General features: G+C 36.9%; 1 long non-coding RNA gene across 1 annotated transcript; it reads right to left on the bottom strand.

Moving 5' to 3' along the window:
* Positions 1–2,954: 2,954 nt before the first annotated feature.
* Positions 2,955–5,544, bottom strand: LOC122146974. Its single transcript, XR_006161312.1, has 2 exons — positions 5,438–5,544; positions 2,955–4,120 (listed from the first exon to the last, which is right to left on the bottom strand). It is a non-coding gene; the product is annotated as an uncharacterized LOC122146974 (long non-coding RNA).
* Positions 5,545–8,417: the final 2,873 nt, after the last annotated feature.

Genomic DNA, 8,417 nt, shown 5'->3' with positions numbered 1-8,417 from the left:
GTAATTTGACTGGAGGTTTTGACTCAGGCAGCGCCCTGGGATTTTAATGGCCACAGGCTGGACCTCAGTTTAACATCTCATCTGAAGGACTTTTTATACACATATTTTATACAGTGTTCCCATCAGTACTGGACCGTGAAGGGAATCCATGCAGACTGGAGAGTGAGCACCACCAGCTGGACCCTCAAACACTTGAGCTTGTGGTATTTTGAGTAGGTACTGACCTACTGACAAGGCTCAACTCTCAAACCCGGTTAAGACTCAGAGTTTAGAGTTGTAGGGTGAATTGTTACCCCCCCCACACCCCCCCCATAAATAATTAAATAAATACACCACACTGCAATAATACGCTCAAACTTTATTTTAATACTAGAAAAACATTTTGACCCTTTTGATCTTTGCCAGGTAGTCAAAAAGAAGAAAGTCTATAAATATTGAAATACTAATTGTTTTCCCACACAAATGAAGATGCACTATTTAAATGCTTCGCTGTAGTTCAGCTTTAAGACAAATGGTTATACTTTTCAAATAGAAGATAAAACATACTTATATACAGTGGGGTATCACTTGCTTTTAATCACTGTATTAAAATGGGACACTAGACTCACAAATTAGTGTTAAACAATTGGAATGGGCTCAAGAAAAAAAGAAAAAAAAAGTCATGTAATACTTGTGAGGTAATACTGCCACCCAGAGTTCCTCTGTGCATTAGCTTCTTATGCAAAATGATATGCACTTTATATGAAACAAGAAATGCTTGTTATATGCATTATTGTTATATTTTATTTGTATAATTTAAGAAAATAACAGTATGGCATTTGCTGATTTTATAGATTTAGGGTTTAGTTGCTCTCTGCTCAAGTGTGCTAACCTAGTAACAAGTATGCTAACATATCCCTGATTTTTTATTATATATTATTTTATTAATATTATAATTTATTTTCACATGGTGGACAAACTCTGATAAACAACATAAAAAAGGAGTGAGCTAATTAAATAATAATGACAAATGGAGCCACAGTTGAATTTCCGTAGTTTGATTAGCTGTTGCTAGTAACCTGTATACAACACTGTTAAACAAATTCACAGATGGCAGGTACTGTACTGTACCATCCATGGATTCCCAGATCACCACTCATCAACAGCAATGAGCTGTCATGGGAAGATCTAGAGAACACTGTGCAAGGAAATTTCCTCCTCTTTCATCTCTCAAAGAACAGCAGGGGTTTCCTCTTGTGAAATATCCACTACACACAGTTCTGGATTATATGACAGCATTCCATGCCATTAAACATGGTTTGATGTTTCTGTCTCAAAAACAAACTTGTGAATGAGAGTTTCGGTGTTTGAGTTTCATTTCTTTCTCTTTTAAAATGTAAATTACATTTAATTTTTGCAAGCAGAATTTTGAAGACAGTTCACCCAAAAAAAAAAAAAAAAAAAAAACATTCTGTCATCATTCACTTTCCATGAGGATATTGAAATTTGATGAGTACTGGGGCATTTTAGCTCATATACATATACTTTTGTTTTGTTTTGTTTCGTAGCTTGGAAGGCCCAGTCATCATTCATTTTAATGACATGAAAAGAGCGGGCAGGATATTTTTCGGTGAAATGTTCTCCTCAAAACTACCTTTTGTATGGTGTATTGCTCATTCACAGTCCAGGAAAATTAATAACCACAAACAACTAACATAGATTTATATAAAGTTTCAGGAAAATAGCATTTATGCGCTTTCTTTTTTTACCACATCAAACTCCATTACTTAAAGTCAGTGTCTTCCACTCACTTTAAAATTTACTTTAGTCCTCATCATTTTGCAAAGTAATGCTTCAAGTGCCCATATATGATTATAACATTGTGCTGGGAGGCGCAGCTTGTACTGAAAGTTTGTGAATGACACTTCATACAGCGAGCTGAAGTGTTTTATTTATGGACCATTGTTTAAAAGAGAGTGAGGTCCATCCCTCCTACAGCACCTCAGTTACTGTGTTTCTGAAGTACCCTGCCTACAGTGCATGCTGTATGGCACATCTTTCATCCACAGATATTATAAATGATCCTACTCTAAAAGGTTTCATCAAATGTTGCATTGCTTTGAACTGAGTGGTCATTTGGATTTTAAGAGCAATCCACAATACGGTGCTCCATATAATCAGACATAGTGGTACAGTATGTTTTAGTAATCCATTAATGGATATTACGCAACATGTTCTGTCTTTGTACGGTAGATTTCATATGGAAGCCTGTTTACTCCAATGAATAAAATAAAAACAGGTAATTGCAACTCTATATCCAACAATTCTGACTTTTTCTCAGAATTTAGACTTCTAAACTTTTTTCTTTCAAGTTCTAGTTTAATTCCGAGTTTTTATTTATATATTTATATATATATATATATATATATATACACACACACACATATATATAAAATTAATTTTTATTTATTTTTTCTCAGAATTTCTAGTTTTATATCTTGCAATCTCGAATGTATACCTATTTTAATTATAGTTCTGAATTTATAACTCACAAATCTGACTTTTTTTTAGAATTGCAAGAAAAAAGTTTGAATTGTGAGACAGTTTTTTTCTTCCATGACGGAAACAGTTTTATAGTTCTTTCTTTCTTTCTACATCTACACATTTGGACAAGATCTGCAAACCATGTAATGACATATCACACATCATGACTTTAGAATTTATCATTTGGATAGGTTTCCATTAAAACATGATTTCTCTGTAAATTTTAAAGTGAGACATATTGTAGTAAAAAAAAAAAAAAAAAAAAAAAAAAAAACCTTCTACCACACAGAATAGAACCCAAATCTACAGTAACAATCCTCTGCAAAATTGTTAGACTTACATAATACATTATGAAAATTGCCACATTATCTATATGCCCATAGGGTAAACTGTAGCTAACTTCTATTTCTAAAAGTGATTTTGCTAACAAGTTAACAGTAATTGCTCACTAAGATGGAGTGAAGTTTGAGAGGGACATTATCTCCTGTGCTGAGGTCATGATGCTGTTGCACATAAAAGAATGATCAGCAGGCCCAGACTGAATCTATGGACTTCATCTCCACATTTCACAGAAGTGATATTTTTGTGCAAAATCTGTGGGGTGAACATGCAATGGTGGATAATATGTAGAACTTAGTGTCGGTTGTTTTTCATAAATCTGCTGAGCTCTCCGCTGAGTGCAGTCGGCACAGATTCTGTGTGGGCCTGTTGATCGATTTAGCTGCCCAGTTTTGTAGGCTGATCCACCTTCTGTGCTGCTCAGACCATGAAAAACAAGGACATTATTGGTTGTGAGTCCAATTCAGTGAATCAGTCACCTCTTCTATATCATTTATACATGATGTCTCGTTCACACTGACAGCAATTTCACAAGGTTACTGTGCTGGATGCTCTGACATTATTGGTAGGTTGCATAACCACCCAAATCTGATTTCAAATGAATTGTATTAACAGAAGAAAAAAAGAACGTTTCATTCCATTTTGACAGTGAATCAGTTTTGTTGCCTCAAAAAAATTTTACATTTTGCAGAAGAAAGCATTTGTAGAAAAGCTCCAGAAAAATTGCAGTGCTGCATAGTACATCATATCATGAACAAGATTGCATGAATCAAACTTTTTTAGAATGCCAACAATCTCAGACTCGGTTTTCCATGGTGTTATTATATTGTTGATGTGGTAAGAAATAAATCATGGACGGTAAAATCACTCACAGCAACATTATCTTCTCCATCTTGCTGACACTTGACTGGTGTCTCACAAGAGATGGATCACTGGAACGCCACTGTCTACATTCCTGTTAGTATTCATTGCATTGAGTAACTGCACATAAAGTTAATCTTCTATCTACTTTGTTGTGTTGTTGGACACAGTCAAGTCCTGTCACTGACGCCTGCACTGCTGGAAATCATCTGGTCTCATTGAAAATGAATGAGTTCTGGTCGCTTTGTCACTGCAGATTGATGTCAATGTGAACACTTCTTCAGGCCCCAGGGATGGTAACCTGAGGTCCTACGTACAAATCCTGGAAAAGGGGCATGAACTGAATTGCTGTGGTTTCCCATCACCATGACCTCTTGTTTATTATTGAGTAGAGACACTGTTAAAGAACAGAGTATCACAATCCTTCAATACTGGAGACATTTCAAGAGCAGAGTTCTAGAACTGCATTTCTAGGCAACTAGATATTTTATTTTATTATTTTTTTAATGTACCAGTTTATATTATTTTATAGCATTTACTACTAAATTCTGTATTTGGGTTTTGTTTTTAAATTATTTGAAGGAATGATTACTGTTTACAATTAATTAAATTGAATTGATATATTCGCATAATCAACCAAACTTTGATGAACCTCTAGAAATGTAATTTGTTTCGGTATATGATCCTATATTGTGGTTTTAAGTTGTTTTCTTGGAAAGAAAGACCTTCTTTTTCACGTATTTAGACTTCCATTTAAGTAGCTGTGACTGGTTAAACAAAGCACATTAACTCTTTCCCTGCCAACATTTTTGAAAAAAAGTTGCCAGCCACCGCCAGCGATTTTGATGATTTTCACTAAATTTTGATGGCCTCCAGTATATTGTGCCGAATAAATATTTGAATATGCAATACACCAAAATAAAGATCAGAAAAAAAAAGAAATCAGTTTTATTGTAGCTTAGAGCATTCTTTTATTATTATTATTATTATTATTATTATTATTATTATTATTATCATTATCATCATCAACAATTGAATATAGGTAGGTTTCATAAAAATGTATAGTTTTGAGCTAAAATAAAATCAAATGTTTATCAAAAACTACATCTGGATAATATTCAGTAGGATTATCAATGCATAAATCCAGTAAATCGCTTCCATCAACACCTCCAAAACTTGCACAGACATATACCACTCCCTGGATTGTTCACGTGCACTTGTGTTTTATGCAGGTTTCATTTATATGCAGTCTATTGCTGATGATCACATTATTTTAATATGCATCTGTTTACATAAGATATCGCTCGTTTCTCCATCCTGTTCATGTGTGTTTTTGTTCGGGAGGTTTTGTATTCGTTCAGAAGAGAGCCTCCGAGTGTATTACAGTGAAAACACTAAAAGCCATAAAAACTTTGTCTTTGGCGGGGAAGCTTTGTCTTCTAAAGATTAGATAACTCATCAATGGAGGGGAAAGAGTTAAGAGAAAAACATTGTGCTGCAAAATAGTGTGTTTTTGATTGATAACTAATTTGTTTATGATAATAAATTAAGAAGTGATAAATACTATTTCTTGACATCAAGCAGCATAATTAACTGTTTTGCACAGCTAAAATAACTGGAAACATCTGACCCTGGAAGCCTTGTACATTCAAGTGTAAAATGGCCACACCTACTCTTACATATGTTACAAACTTTAACAAAAAGGTATTTTTACCTGTTTCTTTCAGGTTTGAATCAGGTCTCCTCTGATGAAGTAGAATTGGGACAGCGGTTCTCAATTCCAGTCCTCACGACTCCCTGCTCTGCACATTTTGTAGGTCTCTCTTTGTTAACACACCTGATTCAGATAATTAGCTCGTTAGAAGTGAGCTCCGAGCATGAACTGTGTTCCGATTGACATGGTCTCTACACAGTGTTCATTGCTCCCTACTCCCTGAGCAGGGGAAATTTGTTGAAGTTTACCTCACTTCGGAACATTCATTCACGGATTTGCAACGTCTACACCATAGACTGTATAAAATTGTACAAGTGTGACATCATATACCTCGGTAAATAAATACAATTTAAATTCACATCTCACACACTTCAATGCACCTTGAATGAAACATGTACGTTCGCTTCGAACTGGAATCATGGTGGAATATACTGTGATGTCACAGGGCACTTACGTTCGAACAGAACAAATGTCTGAAGCTATAAGAGAGTGGTCCTCTGTAATGGAGAAAGCACACTTTTCTTGGTGTTTAGTCTTAACCCCAACTCTTTCATGTGAGCGAGAATGACATCTCGATGACGAACCGCTGCCTGCTCTGAGTGAGCTAATATCAACCAATCGTCAATGTAGTTGAGTATGCGGATGCCCAGGAGTCCCAATGGAGCTAGAGCAGCATCCTCACACTTCGTGAAATTGCGGGGTGAAAGTGCAAGCCCGAAAGGAAGAACCCAATATTGGTAAGCTTTGCCCCCAAAAGCGAACTTCAGGAACTTCCTGTGATGAGGAAGAATGGAGATGTGGAAGTATGCATCTGTTAGATTGATTGTGACAAACCAGTCTTCGGACCTGATCTGAGACACGACTTGTTTGAGTGTGAGCATCCTGAACTTCAGTCTCATGACTGAGCGATTCAACTGACGCAGATCTTTAAATAGGTCGCAACCCTCCATCCTTCTTCGGAACAATGAAATACCAGCTGTAGAACCCGGACTCTCTTTTGTACGGAGGGACAACCTCGATGGCCTCCTTCTTCAAGAGAGTGACTACTTCTTGTTCCAATACCAGAGACTACTCGGGCCCCATCCGAGTGGGGGTAACCCCGTTGAATCAAGGTGGGGGACACATTGAGACACATTTGGCAGTAGTTTCCACGCTGCTAAATAGTCTAATAAGGGAATCAGTCTCTCGAGACTGACCTCTGGTGTAACCAGTGAAGGTAGCTTGGTGCCCTGAAGTGGCACACTGGCAGGGGACGGCCAAACCAGCTGCTCTGGGGACCTCCGCGGAGGTGGTGAGCCTCTTATCACCACTACGTTTCCGGAAAGTAACTGAGAGAAGCAATCGCGGGAGACTGCTGCGCCCTGGAACACCGAAAGTGTTGGGAGATCGATCTCCTGAGTGCATTGGGGGGAGACGGGCACCGTGTAATGCCCTCACCAGTCCTGAGCCCCAAAGGTCAGGACTTTTTGGCCGAGGACTTCCTAGCCTGAAGTACGATCCGCAGATCCGGCTTGGGCTTAGAAGCCACCGACCTAACACTCTGTTTCTGAGCCTCTCTGTACAAGGAGTTGGTACGCTGAGGGGACTGCTCCCGCCCAGCAGCCCCCAGAGCTGAGACACGGAGAGGGAGGAACAGCTGAAACGCCGCTGCCTGTTTAAGAAAGCGATGTTTATGCGTGGTTAGTGAAAAACTAACATTTTGAAGTCACTGAAATAAGGCAATAAAACACCTAGAGAAAAGTAACCACTACATTGCAAAGTAAGAAAGAAATTACAATAATTTACACCTTATAGACTGTCAATACAGAACCACATTTAAACCAAAGTTGACAACACAAAGGAATTATTCCACAAAACAACACCAACAGTTTAAATTAAACATTTGCAAAAAGATTGTCATTAAACATACAGTAAGTGCTCTAGACAATGCAGAACCTGTTAAGTTTCTAATGGGGAAATTAAAATTAATTCTTACAGCTAATTCTCACAGTTCATGCCAAATCAGTTCCAGACTTTGGCAGGCCACAATGGAAAAAGATTTTGCTTTAGAAGACCCACAACAGAGAACCCTGGTGGTCTATCGCCCAGCAAAGGCCACCTAACACCAGTGAACCTTCATTTCTTTGCCTTAGAGAGTGATAGAGATGTAATGAAACCTTAAAAAAAAAAAAAAACAGATTAACAGAAAAATTAGGCGGCTGTGAATGCATTCATATTTTTTATTAAAATATATACTTTAAAAAATTGTCAATATAAAACACTTTGACAACATTCATTCCCACAAGCTCAGTGTACTGCAGCATTCTTATTTGATTTCAGTGTAATCAGCAGTTTTGCAAATTAAGCAAACTTCACACAAGCAAATGAAGTTGAATTGAACTACATCTCATACAGATGTAGAAATACTCCCCTGTTCCTCTGTAAGCTTTCAGTGTTTTAATGATTATGCTGCAATTAGGTTTCAACAAGAGAGCAGTTCACAAGTTGTGTAGAGAGGCAGAGTCTGTGATGAAACATTTCTCCACTCACATTTAAATGTTGACAATATAACTGAAATCCCGTTAAAGAGACAGTTCAGCCAAAACATTAACATTCAGATTTTTTTTTTACTCACCGTCACATTGTTCCAAACCTGTATTACATACTTTCTTCTTTGGAACATACATTTTTAAGACTTTCCTAATTGCTCTGTTACATACAATCACCATGAATGAGAACTGAAGCTCTCAAGATTCAAAAAAGATGCAAAAGCACCATAAAAGCATCCATACATAACTTGTGTGCAAAATTCTATATAGTTTTGTGTGAGATATACCCCAAAATTTACAATTAATCTTTCCTACATTGAGCCAATGAGTAGATTTTGGGAACCAGATCAATTTAATTTGTGAATTAATCATTCAAACCAATTTTGTGAAGTGAATCATCAGCGAGTTCACTGAAAAGATGACTGACTCAAATTCTTAAAGACTGACTCAAA

The sequence above is a fragment of the Cyprinus carpio genome, chromosome A2, assembly GCF_018340385.1.
Source record: "Cyprinus carpio isolate SPL01 chromosome A2, ASM1834038v1, whole genome shotgun sequence".
NCBI classification, from domain to species: Eukaryota; Metazoa; Chordata; class Actinopteri; order Cypriniformes; family Cyprinidae; genus Cyprinus; species Cyprinus carpio.
The sequence above is the reverse complement of the archived record's forward strand: the minus strand, read 5'-3'. Positions and strand labels throughout refer to the sequence as shown.